At 45.8% G+C, this 12,943-nt stretch overlaps 1 long non-coding RNA gene across 1 annotated transcript; it reads right to left on the reverse strand.

Annotated features, from left to right (window-relative positions):
* Positions 1-1,015: 1,015 nt before the first annotated feature.
* LOC139358722 (uncharacterized) lies at positions 1,016-9,611 on the reverse strand. The gene is made up of 2 exons (XR_011614117.1): positions 9,334-9,611; positions 1,016-2,314 (listed from the first exon to the last, which is right to left on the reverse strand). It is a non-coding gene; the product is annotated as an uncharacterized lncRNA (long non-coding RNA).
* Between the last annotated feature and the right edge of the window lie 3,332 nt (positions 9,612-12,943).

Consider the following 12,943-nt stretch of genomic DNA (forward strand, 5'->3'; position numbering starts at 1 on the left):
GCTGATTTTTGTATTTTTAGTAGAGGTGAGGTTTCACCATGTTGGCCAGGCTGGTCTTGAACTCCCGACCTCAGGTGATCCACCCATCTTGGCCTCCCAAAGTGCTGGGATGACAGGTGTGAGCCACCGTGCCCGGCCAGATAAGGGAAATTTATACAGGAGGTTATAAAGCCTTATCGATGTTCCAACTTATTTTCTGGGTTTCATGTTCTGAGAACAGTTACCAACCATCTCAAATTCTGGGGTCATCAAGCTCCACAGTTTTGTTGCTGCTTGCTTCCAGACTTTTTTTTTTTTTTTTTTTTTTGAGACGGAGTTTCACTCTGTCACTCAAGCTCGAGTACAGTGGTGCGACCTCGGCTCACTGCAAGCTCTGCCTCCTGGGTTCACGCCATTCTCCTGCCTCAGCCTCCCCAGCAGCTGGGACTACAGGCACCCGCCACCACGCCTGGCTAATTTTTTTTTCTGAGAGAGTGTCTCACTCACTTTGTCGCCCAGGCTGGAGTGCAGTGGCGTGATCTTGGCTCAGTGAAACCTCCACCTCCCAGGTTCAAGTGATTCTCCTGCCTCAGCTTCCTGATTAGCTGGGACTACAGGCTTGCACCACCATGCCCAGCTAATTTTTGTATTTTTGGGTAGAAACGGGATTTCACCATGTTAGCCAGACTGGTCTCGAACTCCTGATGTCAAGTGATGTGCCTGTTTCCGTCTCCCCAAGTGCTGAGATTACAGGTGTGAGCCACTGCGCCCGGCCTCTTCAAGGAGACTTTGAAGCCTCTGGAGAGGCACCTGCAGGTCCCAGTTTGGACATGAGCATCTCCAGCCCAGAGAGGGTCTCAGTAAAGAAACCCCGCTGAGGATGGGCCAGCACCCCCAGGTGATGCAACTCCGTGGGTTTCTCCTGGGCATCACTACCTATCGGGAGAACCCGCTCCCAGTGTTTAACGTGGGTTCTTCTCTATTTCCCAAGTGTCTTGGCTGGGTTGAGAAATAAAGGGAAAGAGCACAAGAGAGATAAATGTAAGGCTGGGTGTCCGGGGGAGACATCACATGTCGGCAGGATCCGTGATGCTCCCCGAGCGGTAAAACCAGCAAGTTTTTATTAGCGATTTTCAAAAGGGGGGGGAGTGCACGAATAGGGTGTGGGTCACAGAGATCACATACTTCACAAGATAATAAAATACCACAAAGCAAGTGGAGGCAGGGTGAGATCACAGGACCACGGGATGAGGTGAAATTAAAATTGCTAATGAAGTTTGGGGCACGCATTGTCACTGATAACATCTTACCAGGAAACAGGGTTTGAGAGCAGATAACCTGTCTGACCAAAATTTATTAGGTGGGAATTTTTGTCCACCTGATAAGCCTGGGAGCACTGTAGGAGACCGGGGCTTATTTCATCCCATCGGCTTCGGCTTTGACGGGTCGCCTTAAAAAGGTAGCCTTAAAAAGGGGCCATACTATAAGCCTACCTTCAGGGTGCATTCTCTTTCTCAGGGATGTTCCTTGCTGAGAAAAAGAATTCAGCGATATTTCTCCTATTTGCTTATGAAAGAGGAGGAATATAGCTCTGTTCCGTCTGGCTCACTGACGGCCAGTTCAAAGTTACCACTCTTGTTCCCTGAACATCGCTGTTATCCTGTTCTTTTTTTAAGATGCCCAGATTTCATATTGCTCAAACACACATGCTCTACAAACAATTTGTGCAGTTCATACAATCACAGGGTCCTGAGGCGACATTCATCCTCCTCAGCTTACAAAGAAGATTTCGGGATTAAGAGATTGAAGTAAAGACAGGCATAGGAAATCACAAGGATATTCATTGGGGAAGTGGTAAGTGTCCATGAAATCTTCACAATTTATGTTCAGAGATTACAGTAAAGACAGGCATAAGAAATTATAAAAGTATTAATTTGGGGAACTAATAAATGTCCATGAAATCTTCACAATTTATGTTCTTCTGCCGCGGCTTCAGCCGGTCCCTCCGTTCAGGGTCCCTGACTTCCCGCAACACATCCCCTTTTCCCCTTTCAGACTCCTCCCGTTTCAGACTCCTCCGGGTTGTCTGGCCTGGGAGCTGATGATGTAAGGCATTTTTCATTGCAATGAGATCTTAGGGCTCTGTAGGACTTTGACGAAGAGTCAGGCCTGTGAGTGCTGTCAGACACTGGCCTGGAAGGTCTGGGGTCTCCCTGGTGTGCAGAGGGCAGGTCTTCACCAAGTGATGACGCTTCACAGCCTGGGAAGGGCGTGTCTATCATTGCGCTTTTAATTTGCACTTGCCTAATTGTAAATTACATACTATCACACTAGTCTTTAAGCAAAAAAAAAAAAAAAAAGAAAAAAAAGAAATACAAATTACAGTCACACACTGCATAACGGCGTTTTGGTCAAAGATGAACTGCATATACAATAGTGCTCCCATAAAATTATAATGCAGTTTTTTTTCTTTCTGAGATTGAGTCTCACTCTGTCACCCGAGCTGGAGTGCAGTGGTACGATCTCAGCTCACTGCAACCTCTGCCTCCTGGGTTCAAATGATTCTCCCGCCTCAGCCTCCCAAGTAGCTGGGATTACAGACATGCGCTACCACACCCAGCTAATTTTTTATTTTAGTACAGACAGGGTTTCATCATGTTGGCCAGGTTTGTCTCAAACTCCTGACCTCAGGTGATCCGCCAGCCTCGACCTCCCAAAGTCCTGGGGTTACAGGTGTAAGCCACCTTGCCCAGCCCATTTTAATCTTTTATATCATATTTTTACTGTCCCTTTTCTATATTTAGAGATGTTTAGAGACACAAATACTTACCATTGTGTTACAGTTGCCTGCAATATTCGGTACAAGCGCGTGCTGTACAGGCCTGTAGCCTGGGAGCAATGGTCCATACCACGTAGCCTAGGCATGGAATAGGCCAGACCACCTAGGTTTGTGTAAATACACTCTGTGATGTTTGTGCAATGATGAAATTGCCTAAGGATGCGTTTCTCAGAATGTGTCCCCTTCGTTAGGTGATGAATGACTGCACTAATGAGGTTGAGCATCTTTTCAAATATTTACTGGCCATTGGATATCTTTTGTCAAGTACCTATTCAAGTTTCTCAATCACTTTTCTATTGAACTATTTATCTTCTTCTTAATAATTATAGGAGTTCTTCATGTTTGCTGGAAATGGGCCTTTTGTTGATCAAGGGACTGTTCAGTAACGAGAGTGAAGGAGGAGGGTAGAGAGTGGTGGGGGGCCTCTCATCAAGCCATGGAAACCACAGAAAAAGCCCTTGGCCTTAGCCTGAGAGCCACGGTGCCCTGGAGGAGGGTTTCTTACCACCTGACTATTCTGTTCTCTTCAAGACTGACAGCATCCATGTCATTTGGGAGTTCGGTTAAAAATACAGAATTCCGGCTGGACGCGGTGGCTCATGCCTGTAATCCCAACAGTTTGGGAGGCCAAGGCAGGTGGATCATTTGAGGTTAAGAGTTCGAGGCCAACCTGAGCAACAGTGAAATCCCATCTCTACTGAAAATACAAAAAAATTAGTTGGGCATGGTGGCACGCAGTTGTAGTCCTAGCTACTTGGGAGGCTGAGGCAGGAGAATTGCTTGAACCCAGGAGACAGAGGTAGCAGTGAGCCAAGATCGCACCACTGCACTCCAGCCTGGGAGACAGAACAAGACTCCATCTCAAAAAGAAAAAAAAAAAGAAATCGAGACCAGCCTGGCCAACATGGTGAAACCCTGTCTCTACTAAAAATACAAAAATTAGCTGGGAGTGGTGGCATGCACCTGTAGTCCCAGCTACTTGGGAGGCTGAGGCAGGAGAATCGCTTGAACCTGAGACGTGGAGGTTGCAGTGAGCCGAGATTGCAACACTGCACTCCAGCGTGGGCAGCAAGAGTGAAACTCCATCTCAAAAAAAAAAAAAGAATTCCAGGCCCTGTCCTGTCCAAGACCTCCTGAAACACAATCAGCAATTTGATAAGGTCTCCAGGGAATCATTTACACGGTGGTCTGGGCAGTGCTGGTTTGTCAAGAACCTTCAGGGTCACATCTGTGCTCTTCACAAACATTGCTTGGATTAAAAAGGGCAGAAGGGGCAGAGCTGTCCATGGTCATGGTTCTGTTCCAAGGTAAATATACGCTTTCCTCTGTGCTGATTTTTTCTGATGAGAAGACCAGAATATTTATGCAACTCCCTTGAGTGGTTATATATTTATAGGGGCAGGCAGTGGTCAACAGTGGCCCGAACCCTTGGACTCCTTGCTCAAAGCTGCCTCAGCTCATCTGCCTGAAATTCCAGTTACTGTCACGTGCAGACCCATACAGGAACAAAATGTGGATCTCTCGAGGTAGCTACCCTGCGCCTACAGACTGTGACAACAGGGGGTGACCCAGGTAAGTACTTCAACCAGATGAACTTTAATTTCCTTGGCTACACAATGCGAGTAACAAATGTGCTTACCTTCAATGTTATTTTGAGTGGTACATGAGAAAATGGATGTCAAGTCTTTTTTTTTTTGTTAAATGATATGTCAGTCAAAAGATTAGTGTGGATGGTGGTTACCACGGGTGGTGGACTTGAAATGACCTGTGTTCACTTCCTTTTGCTTATCAAAGTGTTGACATTTGTTATCAAGAACATGCAAAACATGTGTATGCAGGTTTCGAATAAAAAGCTAAAAAGATATCATCTTTATCAGTATCTAGATTCTAAAAAACAAAACTAAGATAGTATTATGAATCAAAATGTCTTTTCTTCTATGCTCTGAAGAACTACTAGCATGTCAAAAAAATTATACTAAGGTATAAAACACACAAAATTTTCACACACACACACTTCTGAGAGTTTCTATTTTCACGGCTATTGTAGGTGCCAGTCTGTTGTTTCTGTGCTAAATGTTCTGGAAAGTCTGACACCAACATGCTTCATTGCTCAAGAAATTCCTTTGTTGTATCTGAAATCTAGTAACTTCATTACATTTTGCCTGCTGCCACCATTCAGCAACCATTTTTCCTGGGACCTACTGTGCTCTCTTATATCTAGAAATATTTCTTGAATTTTATCTTTAAATATTTGTTCTGTTCACATTTTCCAGTTTTCTTCTTTGAGGATTCCAAGGACCTTATGTTGGCATTAGCAAAATTCCTACCTTTTCCATATGTTTTTGTTAAACTTTTTCTCAGTACTTTATTTTAACTTCATCCCTGTCTTCTATGTCTTTTTCTTAATAGTGTCTATTTTCTCTTGTATAAAATCCAATGAGCATTGATTTTTTGTAATGAGTTTATTTTTCTGTTCTCTTCTTTCCTAAACTCCACCAGCTTCCATTTACTTTCCTCCTGTTACCTTGCCATGTTTCTTCTGAGCCCTCACGTCTCTGTTTTATGCTCTTACATTGTAGGGGAAATTGCTTCACCAACTTTAATAAAATTAATTATAGAAGAATGATAGTTTCCATCAGCTTGCTGGCAGCACATTTCTGGTGAGTGTTCTTTTTTTTTTTTTGAGACGGAGTCTGGCTCTGTCACCCGGGCTGGAGCGCAGTGGCCGGATCTCAGCTCACTGCAAGCTCCGCCTCCCGGGTTTACGCCATTCTCCTGCCTCAGCCTCCCGAGTAGCTGGGACTACAGGCGCCCGCCACCTCGCCCGGCTAGTTTTTTGTATTTTTTAGTAGATACAGGGTTTCGCCCTGTTAGCCAGGATGGTCTCGATCTCCTGACCTCGTGATCCGCCCGTCTCGGCCTCCCAAAGTGCTGGGATTACAGGCGTGAGCCACCGCGCCCGGCCCTGGTGAGTGTTCTTTATCTGCCCTTTGTTTTTGCTGTTGTTGCTGTCTGTCTTTAGGTCTTTCTGGTTTTTTTTTGTTTTTTTTTTTTGAGACAGGGTCTTGCTCTGTTGCCCAGGCTGGAGTGCAGTGCTGTAATTGCGGCTCACTGCAGCCTCAATCTCCCAGGCTCAAACAATCCTCCTACTTCAATCTCCCAAGTAGCTGGGCTACAGGTGTGCACCACTACACCTGGCTAATTTTTTTCTTTTTTATTCTTTTTTTTTTTTTTTTTTTTTAAATAGAGACAGGATCTCACTTTGTTGCCCAGGTTGGTCTTGAACTTCTGGGCTCAAGTGATCCTCCCGCTTTGGCCTCTTGAAGTGTTAGCATCACAGGTGTGAGCCACCTCACCCAATCCCTTTTTGTCTATATACTTAAATGCCTATAAATGTGTGTGTGTGTGTGTATGTATATATATATATATTCATTTTAATTATAGTGAAATATATATAACCTAAAGTTTTCTATTTCAAGCATTGTTTTTTTTTTTTTTTTTTTTTTGAGACGGAGTCTCGCTCTGTCGCCCAGGCTGGAGTGCAGTGGCGCGATCTCGGCTCACTGCAAGCTCCGCCTCCCGGGTTCACGCCATTCTCCTGCCTCAGCCTCCCGAGTAGCTGGGACTACAGGCGCCCACAACCGCGCCCGGCTAATTTTTTGTATTTTTAGTAGAGACGGGGTTTCACCGTGGTCTCGATCTCCTGACCTTGTGATCCGCCCGCCTCGGCCTCCCAAAGTGCTGGGATTACAGGCGTGAGCCACCGCGCCCGGCTCAAGCATTGTTAAGTGTACAGGTCAGTGGCATTAGGTGCACTCACATTGTTGTGCAGCCATGGCCACCACCATCCACAGAACTCTTGCAAAACTGAAACTTTGCCCCAAGTAAACATAACTCCTCATTCCCCTCCCCCAGCCCCTGGCAACCACCACTCCTCTCCCTAGCTTCATGAATTTGACTACCCTAAGAATCCCATATGAGGGGAATCCTACAGCATGTGTCCTTTTGTGAGTGGCTTATTTCACCTAGCAGAATGTCTTTAAGGTTCATCCATGCTGTAGCATAGGTCAGAACTTCCTTCTGGCCAGGCACTGTGGCTCAGGCCTGTAATCCCAACACTTTGGGAGGCCAAGGTGGGTGGATAACCTGAGGTCAGAAGTTCAAGGCCAGACTGGCCAACATGGTGAAACCCCGTCTCTACTAAAAATAAAAAGATAATTAGCCGGGCATGGTGGCACATGCCTGTAATCTCAGCTACTCGAGAGGCTGAGGCAGGAGAATCGCTTGAAGCCGGGTGGGGGAGGTTGCAGTGAGCCGAGATCGTGCCATTGCACTCCAGCCTGGGCAACAATAGTGGAACTCTGTCTCAAACAACAACAGGCCGGGCGTGGTGGCTCACGCCTGTAATCCCAGCACTTTGGGAGGCCGAGTCGGTTGGATCATGAGGTCATGAGATTGAGACCATCCCGGCTAACACGGTGAAATCCCGTATCTACTAAAAATACAAAAAATTAGCCGAGCGTGGTGGCAGGTGCCTGTAGTCCCAGCTACTCGGGAGGCTGAGGCAGGAGAATGCTGTGAACCAGGGAGGTGGAGCTTGTAGTGAGCCATGACCACGCCACTGCACTCCAGCCTGGGCGACAGGCCGAGACTCCGTCTCAAAAAAAAAAAAAAAAAAAAAAAAAAAGATGTCCTTCTTTCTTGAGGAGGAATAATAGTTCATGGTGTATATGTATCATCTTTTGTTCATCCATTCATCCATCAATGGACAGTTGACTTGTTTCCACATTTTGGCTATTGTGAATAATTCTTCTATAACCATTGGTATACAAATATCTCTTTGAGACCCTGCTTTCAATTCTTTTGGGTATATATATATATGGAGAAGTGGAATTGCTGGATCATATGTTAGTTTTATTTTTAATTTTTTGAGGAACCACACTGTTGGTTCACACAGGGTGAAAAACGTGTTGTTTTTTATGGACCAGCTATCTTACACAGCAGCTGCATTATTTTCCACTCCAACCGGCAATTCACAAGCATTCCAACTTCTCCACAATATATATCTCACCATGTTTTTCTTTCTTTCTTTCCCTCCCTCCCTCCCTCCCTCCCTCCTTCCCTTCTTTCCTTCCTTCCCTCCCTCACGGAGTTTTGCTCTTGTCGCCCAGGCTGGAGTGCAGTGGTGTGATCTCAGCTTACTGCAACCTCTGCCTCCCAGGTTCAAGTGATTCCCCTGCCTCAGCCTCCCGAGTAGCTGGGTTTACAGGCGTCACCACCACACCTGGTTAATTTTTGTATTTTAGTAGAGACGGGGTTTGGCCATGTTGGCCAGGGTGGTCTTGAACTCCTGAACTCAGGTGATCTACCCACCTCAGCCTCCCAAAGTGCTGGGATTACAGACGTGAGCCACCACACCCGGCTCATTTTTATTTTTTGGTAAGAGTCATCCGCATAAGCGTGAAGTGGTATCTCATGTGGTTTTCAAAATAATTATTATTTTTTAATTTTTTGTGGAGACAGAGTGTTGCCGTTGTTGCCCAGCTTGGTCTTGAACTCCTAGCCTCAAGCGATCCTCCCACCTTAGCCTCCCAACATATTGGGATTACAGGCATAAGCCACCGTGCCTAACCTCATTGTGGTTTTGATTCGCATTTTCCTAATGATTAGAGACGCTGGGCATCTTTTCACATGCTCATTGACACGTATTGGGAGAAATACCTATTCACGTCCTTTGTCCATTTTAAAAATTGAGGTTTTTTGTTATTAATGTTTTTTTTGTGTAGACCTTGTGTTGATGGCTTTTCTTCTTTTCATAGGCCAGTTACTTAGGGAAAATTAAACAGAAAAATGCCAGGACTGTGTTCTAGGATAGCAGAACTGTTCTTTATGACCTACGCCTTCCACCTGAATTTCTAGTATATATTTCTCCCCAGCAATGGAATTGGCAGTTTTCAGATTGTTCACAATGTGAGGTGTTTTCCCCTCTCTGCCTCAAAAACAAACTGCTTCCTACAAATATGGCTTGTCTCACTGTGTTTCCTCATTTAGTCATATCTTTTCACTGCTTTGTGAAACCAATCCGGATTCACTGCCAACCTGTACACCTTAGTCTTACTATTTTGAACACAGAGTTTTATTGTTGCACTTTGGGGATACCCCTCACCTGAAATTTGCATTTATCAACATCCTCTCTCCTCTTCCTCCCAAAGCCCTGCTCATTCCCATTGCTTTCGGCATCCTTTTAATCTAGTTTATCTATTTCCCCTAGTCTCTAATAGATGGTATCTGTTTCATTTTCCTTGCTGCTTATGGGTAATTTTTGAAAGAAGAGAAATTGAGAATGTGATCCATTCATGTTCAAACCAGAAGTCTTTGCAAGCACTTCTGAGAGTTACTGTATTATGATGGAGACAGTGAGAGGCTTGACAGCAAAAGAAACAGATGCTGGGGTCCCTCCCTGCACCCTCTCTGGGGCAGCTTCCTCTGAGTTATTCCTCGACCCCTCCACCTACCATTGGTGTTTCCCAGCTCCAGCCTCAGTGCTCTTCTCCTCTTCAAGCTCTCCATCCTCCATGGATTTTATGTTTACAAATTCCCATCTTGGAGTCACCAGGCCTCAGCTCCATATGGCGCCCAGCCACTCATTGCCTCTCTGAATGACTGTGGGGTTGGTTTTCTTCTTTAGGAGGGGAAGCTGCATCTCTTCCAGCCCAGGATCCATTGTCACCTGCAGAGAGAGAAGCGCCAAGGGATCCTCAGAGACACCATGACGGCAGCGCCAACCAAAATCCACCCAGGTAATCCTCCCCTGTTCAGTAAGTTCTCTTGACCCCAGCTCACTGTCCCCACCTACGATGGGAGATGCTAGAGATTATGAAGTGACTTGAGGTACTGGATGTGGCTGTTCCCGGGTCCGAAAGTGAAGGTGAGGAACTAAAGTCCCTTTCCTGCCCTATTTCCCATGAGATTCTGCTCACGCTCCTCCTACAATTAGAGACCTGTCATCCTGGTTTCCTTAGCTATGGTGACTATACTTCACGGACCTCAGATGCGGATACATACTCAAGTCAGAATACAACATCTGTGTTGGCCGTACTGGCCAAGCCTGTAATCCCAGCACTTTGGGAGGCTGAGGCAGGTGGATCACTTGAGGTCAGGAGTTTAAGACCAGCCTGGCCAACATGGTAAAACCCCATCTCTACTAAAGATACAAAAATTAGCCAGGCATGGTGGTGCACACCTGTAATCCCAGCTACTCGGAAAGCTGAGGCAGGAGAATCGCTTGAACCTGGGAGGCGGAGGTTGCAGTGAACTGAGACCACGCCACTGCATTCCAGCCTGGGTGACAGAGCAAGATTCTGTCTCCAAAAAAAAAAAAAAAAAAAAATCTGTGTTATCCCTCCTGCGCCTGCAACTCTTTTTTTTTTTTTTTGAGACAAAGTCTGGCTCTGTCGCCCAGGCTGGAGTGCAGTGGCGCGGTCTCGGCACACTGCAACCTCCGCCTGCTAGGTTCACACCATTCTCCTGCCTCAGCCTCCCGAGTAGCTGGGACTACAGGCGCCCACCACCACGCCCGGCTAATTTTTTGTATTTTTAGTAGAAACGGCGTTTCACTGTGTTTGCCAGGATGGTCTCGATCTCCTGACCTTGTGATCCACCCACCTCGGCCTCCCAAAGTGCTGGGATTACAGGCATGAGCCACCACGCCCGGCCACGCCTGCAACTCTTAATGGGTTCAGTTTTGTGGTCAGTCCAGGCACTGTTATCTGATTGTGTGGTCGAGAATTCCAGATTTGTTTTTGGCCCAGCCATGCCTTCTCACTACACGGTCCCCGAGGGGCACGTTAGCATGAGGGACAATGGCAAACAGTAGCAGCAGAAAAGGACAATGCCTCATTTTACCTTCTGGCATGGGGCCGACTCTCCAGAGCGGAGCTCTCTGGCAGAATGGACTGAACTGCATGGCTTAGGTCTATACGAGCCTCTCCCTCTCTCTAAAACCAGACTCCAAGTTCAGGACCACTCTGTCCTCCAGCGATGAGTGCAGGGTGCCTGGTTGAGAAGAGGTGAGAAAGCAAGATAAATGAACTCAAACTCCATGTTAAGAGAGGAGGCAGGAGCGAGGAGCAGGCTCCTTGCATCTGTGTGTGATCGCTGAGCACAGTGGCCACAGTGTCCACTAAAGGTGACCCCCTGGGACACGTGTCTTGTAATGAAAACCACTCAGAAGAGTCTAACGCCCTCTTTGGGAGATGTGAGGCAAAGCAGGGGGAGAAGGGCAGTTCTTTCTCACCCCTCAGTGTGATATTCTGAGCTTTCTCAGTGGAAGACGCATTTTTAAATTATCAGAAATGGATCGATTATGAAATATGATGGTTCGTGAAATAGCTGTGTACATAATCAAGCACAAGTTGGCGTTGTTTGACCTCTCATCCTATGTATAAAGCACAAAAGTTGCATAGGAGATGATTTTAACTGGAAGGAAACTATGAGCCCGTTTCATGGACAGACCCAGAACCCGTCCAGTGGTTCTCCCACTCCCGCTATTTGATCATCCTCTGCCTTTGCTGGGTCTCAGGCCTGCTCACTCCCTTCTTGCCTCCTCCCCAAAATAAAGTGTAATAGAGTCATCTCCCAAGATCTATTCTAGCCTGGTACAGCAGGGAGGGCTGAGCAATATTTTAAACATAAAAAACTTAGTGTCAGCTGGGCTCACTGGCTCAGAACTTTAATCCCAGCACTTTGGGAGGCTGAAGTGGCCGGATGGATCACCTGAGGCCAGGAGGTCGACAGCCTGGTCAACGTGGTGAAACCCCGTCTCTATTAAGAATACAAAAATTAACTGGGCATGGTGGTGCACACCCATAATCCCAGCTACTCGGGAGGCTGAGTCAGGAGAATCGCTTGAACCAGGAAGGCAGAGGTTGCAAAGCTGAGATCATGCCACTGCACTCCAGCCTGGGCCGCAGAGCAAGACTGTGTATCAAAAATTAAATACATACACACATACATACATAAGGAAACAAAACTTAGTGTCATGAACAATGAAGTCTTATTCTAAGTGTTGTTCAGTATCTGCCATTTACTGGTCATACACAGAATAGGCAGGAAAGCACAGATAAGACACATCTCTACCTTCAAGGTGAAGCTCCGGGCTGCCACAATAAACCACTCGCTGCATCAGCTGAAACCTCTGCACCGTACCTATCTATGTAGAGCATAGAGGAGAGCAAAGAAATACAAAGCAGAATGCCTAAAATCATGCGACAAATCAAAGTTGAACAATTATAACAGAAAATTAATATGAATATGAATAACATGAAGAAGAGTATCAAAATCAGATTTGAGTAATTTTCTACATCTAAGAGATAGCCTGAAATAAATAGGACACAAAAGGCCAAAATAACAAGTTAGAAAAACTTACACAGAACAAACAAACAAAGAAGACAATATGAATATTTAATAGTATGAATTTGTCAGACTTTCTTTGTCTTACCATGTGCTTGGCAGCATTCCCAGCACCCCATGCATTACTGTACAAGCTGGAGATTTTATAATGATAAAAAATGAATAATAAATCTCATTATTAAACTCTTTTTATTCTGTTGGCTTTTGTTGTTGTTGAGGCGGAGTCTCGCTCTGTCACCCAGCCTGGAGTGCAGTGGTGCAATCTCAGCTCACTGCAACCTCCACCTCCTGGGTTCAAGAGATTCTCCTGCCTCAGCCTCCCGAGTAGCTGGGACTACAGGTGCCCCCACCGTGCCCGGCTAATTTTTGTATTTTTAGTGGAGACAGCGTTTCACCGTGTTGGCCAGGCTGGTCTCAAACTCCTGACCTCAGGTGATCTGCCTGCCTCAGCCTCCCAAAGTGCTGGGATTACAGGCGTGAGCCACCATGCCTGGCTTCTATTGGCTTTTATTATAAAACTAACATGTTACTATGGTAACAAAGCTCAATAACATAGATGAGTGAAAAGTGCAAAAGTATTTTGTCACCCCAGCCCTAAATCTCACTCCCTAAGCCTGTTCACATTTGGTGTATCTCCTTCGAGAATATTCCCCTACTCCTACATCACATATATAGTACTTTAAAAAAAATGAGAAAAGAATATAAAGAACATTT

Source organism: Macaca nemestrina, chromosome 15, assembly GCF_043159975.1.
Source record: "Macaca nemestrina isolate mMacNem1 chromosome 15, mMacNem.hap1, whole genome shotgun sequence".
Lineage (NCBI taxonomy): Eukaryota > Metazoa > Chordata > Mammalia > Primates > Cercopithecidae > Macaca > Macaca nemestrina.